Source organism: Tamandua tetradactyla, chromosome 17, assembly GCF_023851605.1.
Source record: "Tamandua tetradactyla isolate mTamTet1 chromosome 17, mTamTet1.pri, whole genome shotgun sequence".
In the NCBI taxonomy this organism is placed as follows: domain Eukaryota; kingdom Metazoa; phylum Chordata; class Mammalia; order Pilosa; family Myrmecophagidae; genus Tamandua; species Tamandua tetradactyla.
The window spans coordinates 10,216,659-10,228,945 of NC_135343.1; the positions used below are offsets into that span (position 1 = coordinate 10,216,659).

A 12,287-nucleotide genomic window follows, 5' to 3' on the forward strand; every position below is an offset into this window, starting at 1 on the left:
ACAGAACATCTAGACAGAGGATCAATAAAGAAACAGAGAATTTGAATATTAAAATAAATGAGCCAGACTTAACAGACATTTATAGGACATCACACCCCACAACAGCAGGATACACCTTTTTCTCAAGTGCTCATGGATCATTCTCAAAAGATAGACCATGTGCTGGGTCACAAAGCAAGTCTCAACAAATTTAAAAAGACTGAAATCATACAAAAAGAAATTAAGGCATACAAATTGGAAAAGTAAAACTATTCCTGTTTACAGAAGGTATGAAATTATGATGAAAAGAATCTGCCAGAAAGCCTGTAGAGTCTAATAAACCAATTTAGCAAAGTGGTAAAGAACAAGACCAACATGCAAAAATTAATGTTTTTTCTAATATACCAGTAATGAACAATCCAGAAAGGAACTCAAGATTCCATTTACAATATCAACTAAATGATGAAATATAAATAAGTTTAACCAAGGATATAAATATCATATACACAACTACAAATCATTGGTTAAAGAAATTAAATAAGACCTACATAAATGGAAAGACATTTCATGTTCATGAACTGAAAGACATACTATTGCTAACATGACAATACAATCCAAAGCAATTTACAGTTTCGATGCAATCGCAATAAAAATTTCAACACGCTTCTTGCAGAAATAGTAAAGCCAACCATCAAACTCATTTCGATTCAACATAGGATTCCTATATAACACCCCATCCTGTATTTTATGCATGACTGCTCTGTAAATCCACAACTTCTCTAATAAGTTTTTCAAAAAAATCATATGGAAAGACAAGTAGCTCTGAATAGCCAAACCAACTTGGAAAAGAACAAAGTTGGTATCAATCATGATGACAAATGCACAGCTATATGATGATACTGTGAAGTACTGATTGTACAATCTGGATTACTATATGGTATGTGAATATAATTATCTCAATAAAGTTGCATTAAAAAAAAGAACAAAGCTGGAAGACACAAAACACATTACAAAGTTCATAGTAATCAAATCAGCATGGTAATAGCACAAGAACAGAAATATAGACCAAGGGAGTAAAAGTGAGAGTTCAAAAATAAAACCTCATTCCTATGGTCAATTGATTTTTGACAAGGGCGCCACCCATACTAATGAGTAATGTGCTGGGGTTTGAAGCTCTTATGTACCCCAGGAAATACTTTCTTTTACTCCATTCCTGTGAGTGCAGACTTGCCACAGGTTGGACATTTTGGCTAGGTTATCTAACTTGAGATGTGTCCTAGCCCATCAAGATGGGTCTTAATCCTTTTACTGGAGTCCTTATGAGAAGATAAAAGACAGAAAAAGCCCAGAGAGTTTAGAGAAAATTTTTCATGATCTGAGAATTGTAAATTGTATGGTAATAAACCCCCATTGTAAAATTCTGTATTTCAGCAGATTTAGCAAACAGAAACAGGTAGAGTCTCTTTGACAAATGATGCTGGGAAAATTGGATACCTATATGCAAAAGAATGAAGTCCATGAATTCCTAGCTCACATTATATACAAAAATTAACTCCAAATTGATCAATGACACCTAAGTATTGGTGCTAAAAGTACAAAACTCATAGAAGAAAATATAGGGAAATACCTTTAGGACCTTTTAATTGGTAATGTATTATAATTTATATCAAAAGCACAATGAGCTACAAAAGAAAAAAACAGGTGAACAGGAATTCATAAAATTTAAATTTTTTGATATCAATGGACATGAGCAAGAAATGAAAAGACAATCTATAGAACAGGAGAAAATATCTGAGAACCATAAATCTGTAAGGGCTTAAAAAGAGCCAGAATATGTAAGTAATTCTTACAATTCAACAATAAAAGACAAATAACCCAGTTAAAAAATGGACAAAGGAGTTGAATAGATATTTCTCAAAAGAAGATATATAAATGACCAATAAATACATGAAAAGATAGTCAGCATTAACAGCCAGTAGGGAAATGCAAATGAAAACCCCAATGAAATACCACTTCATACCTGCAAAGATGGTTATTTAAAAAACAAAACAAAAACAGAAAATAACTGTTGACAAGTATGTGGTAAAATAGGAATCTTCATGAATTTTTGGTGGGAACGTAAAATGGTGTAGCCACTGTGGAGAACAGCCTGATGGTACCTCAAAAAGTTAAAACACAGACCATTATTGCCCAACAATACCACTTATTTAACCAAAAGAATTGAAAGCAGGGACACAAAATATATTTATAGACCAATGTTCATAGCAGCATTATTCACAATAGCTGAGAGGTGGAAGCAACTCAAGTTCCATCAATAGATGGATGGATAAATAAAATGTGGTATATATATTCAATGGAATATTATTCAGCCATAAAAAGGAATTAAGTTCTTATACAGCATGATACGGATGAATCTTAAAGACATCATTTTAAGTGAAATAAGCCTGACATAAGAGAAAAAATATTGTATGATTTCACTTACATGAAAGAAGAAAAATGTCAAGTGATAAAGACAGAACACAGAGAATAGGATATGAAGGGTAGGGGTGAGGAATGTGAAAGTAAACATTTATGAGTAAAGAACTTCTGTTCAGGGTGATGGAAAAGTTTTGATAACAGATGGTTGTGATGGTAGTACAACAATGTCAATCAAATTAATTGTAAATGTAATTGTTATCACTGTATACTTGAAAAGTGGCTAAAATGGGAAATTTTATCCTATATATACTACCATAATAAAATTAAAAAACCAACAAACACCACAGAATTATACAACATAAAAAGGGAACCCTGATACAAACTATGGACTTTAATAGTATTGTAACATTAATTCATCAATTGTAACAAACATACCACACTAATGCAAAATGTTACTAGTGAATACTCTACATGAAAGGTTGAGATATGTGAGGTCTCTGTAATTTAAACTTACAACTGACCTAAATAATAAAAGAACTTAAGTTTCTAAAAAACGTGAGGCACTGTTGTTTATGTGACATCTTAACATATATATTCCTCTACAACTTGCTTTTTTTCTTACTGCAACTGTAGTTCCTTCTAGTTAATTCATTTTAAACTTTATATTATTCTCCTGTATGTATATATCGTTTTAAAAATCCATTCTCTACTATGGGCATTTAGTTTGTTTCCAATTTTTCAAAAATATATAGATAATTTTGCAGTTAACACCTTGTATGCCTTTTTGCGCACATATACATGAGGGTTGTTTTAAAAAAGCATATAAACTAGAAGAAGTTGCTTTCTAAAGAAATTGTATCCACTCACATACTTCCCAGCAGGACTTTTCCCAATTGACCATTTCATTGTCAACATTTGGCAGTACCAGAATTTTACAACTGGTCAGTCTGATTTTGTGAAAGATTATGAAAATGTTATTTTTATTTTAATTCCCTGATTCCAACTGAGGTTGAGAACCTATTCATCTGATTATCGAACATTTGTATTTTATCCTCTGACAACTTCGTGTTTTTTGCCAGGTCTCTAATGGTTCACTGACTTTTCTCTCGTTAAATTGATACTTTTAAAAAAGTAACAGCTTTACTGACATATAATTCCTTCACATACAATTCACCCATTTAAAGTACACAATTCAGTGTTTATGGTAAATTCTCAAAGTTGTGCAACCATTATCACAATTTTAGAACATTTTCATCACCCCCGAAGAAACACACACTCTTTAGCTATCACTCTTGAATCATTTCTTCCCTACCCTTACCTCCACCTCAGGCCTAGGCAACTGCAACCACTAATCTACTTTCTTTCTATACAAATTTGCCTATTGTAAACATTTCATATAAACGAATCATCCATAAGTTAAATGAATTTTCCCTCAGCAGTCATTGTTTAATTTTTTTCTCCACACAGATTAATTTATCTATTTAAGAACTTCATATGAATGTAATCATACAGTATTCATTCATTTGTGGAAGGATTCTTTTAATCACTATGTTTTAAAGATAAATTCATATTACTGTATGTATCAGCACTCACTGATTTTTGTTGCTGAGTAGTAAGTACTCTACTGCATGACCACACAATTTATTGTTTTTTTCTCCATTCTTTTTTATGGCTAAATAATATTCATTGTATGTATATACCACAATTTGTTTATTCATTAAACCACGGCTGTACATTTGGGTTGTAGAGTAGTTAAACTCAGGCGTCAACTTGGCCAGGTGATGGTGCCCAGTTGCTCCATGGCTGCAGACTTAAATGATCAGTGTGAGGAATTCATCAATGGCTGATTACATCTGCAGTGGGCTAAGGGGAGTGCCTTACACAGTAAGTGACATTTAGTTTGATTAGCTAGAGGCTTTAAAGGAGAGGTCAGAACAGAGAGAAGCAGCCCAACATAGGTCAGCACAACTCAGCTCAGAGCTGGCACAGACCCAGACGTTTGGAGATGCAGAAAGTAATCACGTGGGGAAAGCCATTTGAACTCAGAAGCTGAGAGAGAAGGCCAGATGTCGCTGTGTGCCTTCCCATGTGACAGAGAAAGCCAGAGGAAAGCCAGCTGCCTTTCCTCTGAAGAAACGTAAATTTGTAACTAAATAAATCCCTCTTATAAAAGCCAGTTCATTTCTGATGTATTGCATTCCAGCAGCATTAGCAAACTAAAACAGTTTGTTTTCATCTTTTGCTTATTGCGAATACATACTGCTGCTATGAACATTCACACACAAGTATTTTTTGAGTACCTGTTTTCAATTCTTTTGGATGTATACTAGAGGTGAAATTTCTGGATCATTGCCAATTATAGTTAAGCTTTAAAGAAACCACCAGACTATTTCCCATAATGGTTGCACCATTTTACATTCCCACTAGCAAGTACTAAGGTTCCCATTTCTCAACATCCTCTTCATTTTTTATCAACTTTTTTATTATATAACTTATATACAAAGCAAAGAAATAAAAAAGCAATAGTAGTAGTTATAGGACAGTTTCCAGAGTTTTGTCCTGGGCTACCATACGATCATCTCATATTTTTCCTTCTAGCTGCTCCAGATTATAGGAGGCTAGAGGGCTTAAACACTTTTTTTTATCATCACAAACGACTTTTTTCCCTTCTTTTTTTGTGAAAAATAATATATATTCAAAAAAATTATAAATTTCAAAGCCCAGCATGACAATTAGTTACAGAACATATTCCAGACTTTGACATGGGTTACAATTCCAGTTTTAGGTTTTTACTTCTAGCTGCTCTAAAATACTGGAGACTAAAAGAGGTATCAATTTAATGATTTCAGCATTCATATTCTTTTGTTAAATCCTATCTTTTCTGTATAACTCTATCATTACCTTTGATTTTTCCATCCCTCTTTTTAGGGACGTTTGGGCTATGGCCAGTCTAAATTTTTCATATTGGACGGGTCTGTCACTAATACAGGGTAGGGAGATGGAACTATCTGATGTTCTGGAGAGGCTGGGCCCTTTAGGTTTCAGGATTTATCTGCACCAGGGACCCACCTGGAGGTTGTAGGTTTCTGGAAAGTTACTCTAGTGCATGGAACCCTTGTGGAATCTTATATATTGCCCTAGGTGTTCTCAAGGACTGACCAGAATTGTTCCGTTTCAGGGATGGCAGGCTGTGATAGGTAGCAAGGTATAACTGAAGCTTGTGCGAAAGCTTCCCCCCCTGGCCTGCCCCCAACTCCACCTGAACTCTCCCCACTACCGATACACTTTATTAATTACACTTCCTTTTCCACCCCTGGCCAGGATGGAATTGTCGATTCCCTGGGACCAGGTCTGGATTCACCCCTGGGAGCTATCCCCCATGCCACCAGGGATACCCCCACCTCTGAATCTTTGCCCATTTTTAAAATTGGGTTCTTTTTTTATTTTTTTTCGTCATTGATCTGTAAGTTATTTACATATTCTGGATATTAAACCCTTATCAGATATATAATTTGCAAATATTTTCTCCCAATCTTAGGGTCCTCTTTTTAATTTCTTATTGGTGCCCTCTGAAGCACAAATGTTTTTAATGTTGAAAAAGCCCAAATTATCTATTTTTTCTTCTGTTGCTCATGCTTCTGGTGTCATGTCTTAGAATTCTTTGTCAAATTCAAGGTCATGAAGCCCTGTTTTTTTCTAATAATTGACATATCATTAACTCTTACATTAGATCTTTGACCCATTTTTCGGTAATTATATGGTGGGAACAATGGTCAAGTTCATTCTTTTGTGTTTATTTCATGACTTTATGGTGTATTTTCTTGAACAGAAGTTTAAAATTTTAATCTCTTCTTTTATAGTTTATGCTTTTACTATCTTCTTTAAGAAACCCTCCCCTACCTGAATCATAAATATGTTCTACTACATTTTCTTCTGAATTTCTAAAATTTTGCTTTTCAGCTTTAGGTTTTTGAAACTTTGGGAACTTTTTGTGTATAGTATGGACAAAGGAAGGTATTTTATATTTTTTATATGGATAACCAATTTTGACCCAAGCATCATTTATTAATTAGTTAATTCTTTCCCTAGTAATTAATAATGTAACCTCTGTCACATATCACAAATGTGTATTTCTTTTATCAGGGCTCTAATTCACTTCCATTTGTTTAGCTGTCTACACTTGTACCAATACTACACTTATATTCACTGTAGCTTATGTATCTCAATATCTGAGAGGTTGGAAGTCCCTTCAATTTGTTTTTCCTCAAAGAGTTATTTTTGCCCCTTCTTTCTTCCACATGAATTTTAATTTCAGGGGATGCACTGGATTTATAGATGACCTTGGGAACTGGCATCATTGCAATATTGAGCCTATCTATCCAAGAACATGGCACGTATTTTCATTTATTCATATCTTTCTTTATGATAACTTTCCCAACTAGGTCTTGCAGATCTTTAGATTGATTTCCGATTACCTTATAGTCTTGTTTCTAAAGTGAGTGGAACGTTTCCTCTTTAATATTATATATTCAATCGGCTATTACTGAGTCTAGTAATGCTACCAACATTTTATTTATTGATCTTTTTCTAGCAACTATACTCAATTTATTAATTCTGATACTACATGGATTCTCTTTGATTTGCTATATACTAATAATATTGGTGACAAATAGGACAGTTTTATCCTTTTTCTGTCCTTCTGCACTGGTATCTCTGAATACAAATGGTGATATTGGGCATTCTTGTCTAGTGTCTGAATACTTCTACAGTTTACTCATTAAGCATTGTATCTGCTATAGTTTTTTGATGCACATCCTTTATAAGGTCAAGAGAGTTCTATTCCTAGTTTGCCAAGCATGTTTAAGAAATTCATGAATGAAACTTTTTGAAAAATTCTTGAGATTTCAACCTATTATGGCGGAATACTATTTTTTAAAAATTTCAAACCACTTAAAATTTTTAAAGATAAATCATACTTAGGCACAATGTTTTACTGTTATCATAAACTGCTGAAGTTGCTTTGCAAATTTTTTAAAAAAAGATTTTACATGTACTTAATGTGAGAGTGGTTCATGCTTTTTTCTTGTACTGTCCTTACCCAGTTTTGATAACACATATAATCCTGCTAAACTGAACTGTTCTATGTCCTATTCTTTGAAACAATTATTAAAAATAAAAGATCAACTGTTTCTTGAAGACTGAGAAAACTCATCTATAACACTTGGTATATGCCTCAATTGTGGAAATACAATTTTGATAATATATTCAATTTTTTATGGTTTTAAGTAAATCAAAACATCTATTTCTAAGTCAATTTTGCTATTTTAGATATTTTTAAAATTATTTCATCCATGTATTCAAAATACTTGAAATGTACCTTGGTGTTTTTATGATTAAAAAAATTTCTTAGAAATTATATCTTCTTTTTGTCCCTAATATCTATATATTTTTTCTTTCTCTTCCCTTGATCACCCTTACTAGAGGTTTTTATTATATCTACTATTTGTTTTTGAGTTCACTAAATCTGTTCTATTTCTTCCTTACTTATATTCTCTTAGGTTTATCTGGTCACCTTTTCTTTTTCTTGGTAAAACGCTTAAATTTAATTGTAATTATTTTTATCTTAAAAAGAAATATTTGGAACTGTAAGTTTCTCTTTATGTACTGCTTTACCTGCATCTTACAAGGTTTGATATATACTTTTGCTTTTCCTCAGTTTAAATATTTCGCAATTTCCATTGCTGTTGCTTCTTTAATCCATGAGCTATTTAGGAAATCAACACACATTTTGAAAACTGTTTACTATAATTATGAATTGAATTGCATATGGCCATAAATTATATTATGTGTGATATTTAAAATCTGAAACCTTTGTGATCTAATACTGTGAAAGACGTCTATAAATGTAACATCTCTCATAAAGAATGTAGTCACTGTTAAGCACAGGGTGTTATATTAAATATATTAGTTAAACCTATTCATTTTATTATCCTAATTTTCCATAATATTACTTTTTTCTATGTTTCATCTATTAATTTCTAGTAGAAATGTATCAAAACTTGCTTCTAAGATATATGATATAAATTTTTTCATTTCTTTTGCCAGTTTTTACTTCTTAGATTTTGAGGCTTTATAATCAATTGTACTCAGATTTGTTATTATTATAGCTCCATGATATTTTCCTTTTTATTAACAGGATAATTCTTTACTCTGTCTTTTTTTCCTGAAAAAATTATTAGATCTAATATTAATGTTGATATACTAGCTTCCTTTGATTTGTTTTCACATGTTATGATTTTTCCCTCCCTTTATTTCAGTTATTTTTGTGGTTTTGTTTTAGGTATGTCTCTTGCAAGCTATATAAATTGGATTTTAAAAAATTGAGTGTTATAATTACTCTCTGTCAATAAGCAAGTTTTATCAGTGTACATATGCTAAGTTACTAAATGCTTAAAAAATCGAATAGAACTATCCATAATTTCTTTTAAAGTTATTCAGTATACGTCAATCTTTCTGAATATAAGCTTACTTTACATACTGTACATCTTGTTATTGATGCCTAGAATTTTAGTTTAACCTTTCCTTTAAATTTCAAAAAAAAACTGCTTTAAAAAAATTCAATACTTCACCGTTCCGGGAAGATGGCGGAATAGGATAGGTGAGTCCACCCTTGCTCCAAAGCACAGCTAGAGAAGGGGCAGAAAAAAAGACCAGGAGAGCGATTCTAAGGTGTAAATGACATGGGAGGGTTTTCTACATCACACAGGGAGGCCCTGGTTGAAAAACCAGAACTGAGACACACAGAACCGGACACCAGCCAGTTAGTGCAAACATCCTAGTTCGTCCATTTCCAGACGAAGGCCTGGGACCCACAGGAGTGCACGGACAGGGAAAGGAAGACTAGGAACTAAACCAATCCAAGAACATGCTACCCTCACGCACACCACCCCCATCCCTCGATCAGCGACTCCCCCCACACCCCACACACATGAACCCCATCACTTACCCCCTACCGTGCTCCAAGCACTCCCGACTAGGCCGCCTTCCCCACACAACCCTGCCCCACCCGGATCCCGCACATGCGCACAAACCTGTCCCCGCCCAACCCACCTCTCCCGCGCAAGCGCACAGTCTCACCCCACCCTCTAGAGACCCACGTACAGCGGCCTGCCCCTCGACCCCTATCTCCCACTTCCTGCTCTCTGCAGGCAATTACTTCACATCTGGGCTGCAGGGGCTCACCTTCATTCCCCGGCCACGCCCACATCCAGCTCATACAGTCACTCAACCCTGCGCAGGACCCCAGTTCTGTAAACCCGCACATCAGCATCCGGCCCCTGCCCCCACCAAGCCACATGCACACGCATGCGCCCACTCTAGCCACTCCCTCCCCCTAGTTCCGGGCAAGCGCTAACCTGCACATACCAGCCACACCCTTCCCTAGTCCACGCAGGCAACAGGGCCCTCACCCCCAGACCAATGCAAACCAGGGCCCTGACCCCGATCCACCCATGGGCACAGCCACATACATCCTCCCAGCCAGGTATCCATGTCTCTGTGCATGGATCTGTTGACCCCTGCACACCACAGATGCCCTTCTCTCACACTGACAGTGCTCTTAGGCACATCGGTGCCACGTAGCCTCTGCCTGCAGAAGGGAGAACCCTACCCCACCACTTCACCTGTTGACCCATGCCAGGGCTCCACCCACCTGTCATCACCCACCCCTGACACATCCTACAACCACCGTGACCTATGCTCTGCACCTACACACTCACACATCGCATCCCGGATTTCCTGGACTCCTCCCCCTGCATAAGGACACACCCGCACCCCAAACTTCCTGTGCCCCAAATTCTGTGCTCACTACTCCAAGCCTTGACACTCATGACCACACGCTTCATGTGGCCCCCCCGCATTCTGCCCACGTAGCAGCCAGCATATCTGCTCAGCCCCATCAGCCTCCTGCTGCGCCCTATCTCTGTGGCCCCCATGCGCACCCTGCTCCTGTGCTCCAAGGCCTGCCTGAGCCGCACCTCGCCCCCATGGCGACGGCAGGTCCACAACCCCATGACCTGCGTCCCATGCTCAAAGGTACCAGCGTAGAGTCCCCCACGTATGCATATACCTGCACCGCAACCCGACAGTGCGCTGTTGTGCCTCTCTCCACGTCCCCTATCCTGCTCCAGACCCGTCTTGCAAATACAAAGCTTTATACTACTAAAGGAAATCAACACCCAAAGTGACCCTATCAAGATATTTACATGCCACAAAGACAACAGAAGATCACTAACCATATGAAGATGCAGCCAGATACAGCCCAGTCTAATGACCAAATTAAAACACCAGAGGAGACACAGACTTTGGAACAAACTAATCAAAGCTGTTCATATAACTTTACTAAGTTATATAACTTTTCTGTGTTTAAGAAATTTTTCTTTACTCTTGATATTCTATAACTCTACAATGTTTTCAGCCGTAGGTTTACTTAACTCATGTCTTTATTTCTTAAGGTTTCTCAATTGTTATCTCTTTAAATATTGCTTCTCCACCATTTTCTTCTTCTGGAACTCATATTAGATGTATATTAAAGCCTCTAAATAGTAGCCTTCACTTTTTTTAACTAGTCTTTTATTATTCTTTATTTCTGTGTCACATTCTTACTGAATTCTCAATTCTATCTTCCGATTCATTAATATTATCCTTTAACTGGGTCCAGGCAAGCATTACATTATGAATTTTTATTTCAGTGTCTGTATATCTAATTCCAAACATCTAATTGTTTCTTTTGATATCTACCTGCTCTCCTTTACTTCCTGCCTAGTTTTGTTTTACAATGTCTTTTTTATTTGAATCATATGCTTTCATTTATCTCTTGAGGATCGATCCTAAACAGACTTCTTTTAAAGTCTTTGCGTATCAACTGCATAAAATTAATTTCATTTGGTGTGAATTCATGATCTAATTGTTGATTTTGTTAGCTATCATCATATGTGCATTTTATATTATGGGCTTCTTAGTGGGAGGCTTTTAATTTTTGGTTTCCCTTTCCCTTTTCCATCCCTTCGTGACCACCCCAGACGAGAACCTGACCTTAAAATGATTTTGGGGGCCTCAGGCTCTGATCATACTGGCATAACATCATGGGAAACTTTGTTGAGTTATTGATGTAGGCAGTGTTTTTGTGTCCCTACCTCCTCAAGCTTACAACTTTCTATAAAACCTTACGTTAAACAGCAGATCAGCAAATTTCCCAGAATCCTGTTACAAATGGGGAGTTTGAGCAAGAAACCTTGCTCTGGCTTTCATGGAACACATTTAGAATACAAAGAGCCAAATATTCAGCTATCAGAACTCAGGACTCTGTAATCTATTCGATTTCTCAGGTTGTTTTTGACTATAGCTATGCATACTCCATTTCTTTCCTTTTATACTTTATTACTTGTATGTGTTTGGAGTAAGAGAGGAGGAGCAGTGGTAAAGCTTGAACTTACCATACTATTTTGCCTTGAAGTCTTAATTTGTATATGGCCACACTATAAAACTATCATTTGTAAGTGAAACCTTCTGTTGTAATAAAAGATATAGTGGGTTTTAGAGTGAGAACAGCCAAGACCTAGACATCTACGAATTTGTGTCACGTTTACTTACTTGAAATAATCCATAAATTTTAGCATTTGAAATATCCAAGTAGACAGTTACCACTTTTTCTAACCTATGATATCTGAACCATCTAGGCCCTGGACTTGATTTTCCTATTCAGTACACTCTTCCTATTCTAAATAATACTGCACCTAACATATATTGAGTCATTTATTGTGTGCCAGGAGGTCAAATATTTCAGCTGTGCTATTTTACTTAATCTTCACAAAAATCCTCAGTACTATTAT

General features: G+C 35.9%; 1 protein-coding gene across 4 annotated transcripts in view; it reads right to left on the reverse strand.

Annotated features, from left to right (window-relative positions):
- Positions 1-12,287, reverse strand: part of SOS1 (SOS Ras/Rac guanine nucleotide exchange factor 1) — a 275,229-nt gene that overhangs the window by 59,877 nt on the left and 203,065 nt on the right. The gene's annotated exons all lie outside the window — the stretch shown is intronic.